This window comes from Echinops telfairi, unplaced genomic scaffold (genome assembly GCF_000313985.2).
Source record: "Echinops telfairi isolate 266 unplaced genomic scaffold, ASM31398v2 ScPeMD7_7465;HRSCAF=8503, whole genome shotgun sequence".
Lineage (NCBI taxonomy): Eukaryota > Metazoa > Chordata > Mammalia > Afrosoricida > Tenrecidae > Echinops > Echinops telfairi.
In genome coordinates, this window is record NW_022111365.1 from 7784320 (window position 1) to 7785635 (window position 1316).

Sequence of the window (1316 nt, forward strand, 5' to 3'; positions counted from 1 at the left end):
ATTAAAAAAAAAACTGATATCACTTTTAAATGGGACAACAGGGGAATCAAATCTGATGTTAAATTTTCACCTGACTATATCTGCTATAATTGTCTCTACAATACTTTTTATCTGGTAACAAGCTTATTGACATCCCTCACTATGGTCAGAGGGACTTCACTAGAGGCTTAATTAATCTATGTGTGGATACTTCAAATGGATTACAGGGTTCCACTGTCATCTATAGCCTTCTACAAACCAAGGGTTCACAATCTGAGGTCTGATACCTTTCCCTCCTCTGGATATGGATTATATTATTTTCAATCCTTGGCTCAAACAGCCTGGTGTGCTTCTTCTGTGTGCACTTAGTTGACACCTGACTTAAATGGCTGCTGTTTGTAAACAAACCTTTAAGACCATAGATGTTATTTTTTCTGACAGCCGGGCACCACCTAGTTTATTCACCACATTTTACTATAGCACCATATCTTCAGTTATCCCTTCATGGGGGCCAATGTCAATTAGGACTGTGTCATAAGAACTAATTGTTCTTAGGTTGTGGCTAAGATTAAATGCAAGCCCAAAATTCATTCATATATCAATGTTTTTTATATGTCTCTGGTTCATTGTCATTTTATGTTAGAGAACATTCTCAATCATTTCTCTGAGGCATAAGGTCATTCTGTTGATAGTGTCATTAATTTAGTCAATGGTAAAGACTTTAAAACACAGTTGAGAAAAGGAGATTATACAAGTTCAGGCTGACTGTGAACTGCAATACATGAATTATTGACTTATACAGATTAAATTGGTAAGTGAGTGGACACCAGTTTGACTGCTATGGCTGGGTGATAAGTTTTGAGGTCCGGTGGTGTAAGATCTCATACTTTGTTCTTTTTGAGAAATGTTTTGCTTATCATAGGCCTCTTCTCTCTCAATATGAAGTTGAAATTAATATTTCCATTTCTTTAAAGGAAGATTGTGTTAATCTGAGTTGACTAGAGAAACAAATCCAGAAACACTCATGTGTGTGTGAGAGAGAGCTTTATGTATATTAAGAGTAATTGTATATTAAGAAAACACCCAAGCCTAATCTAGATCAAGTCCATAAGTCCCATATCAGCCCATATGTCCAATACCAGTCTATACATTCATCTTCAGACTCATGCAACACATGCAATGATGCCGAATGCAGAAAGATCAGAGGTCAGTGGGTGTAAAGTCTTGTGGATCCAATGGCAGTGGAAGCATCTCAGTGCTAACGTGGGTCTCCATGTGACTCCTTCAACTCCAGGACTCTGGCTGCCATCAGCATATTTCTGTCTTGTTAACAGGAA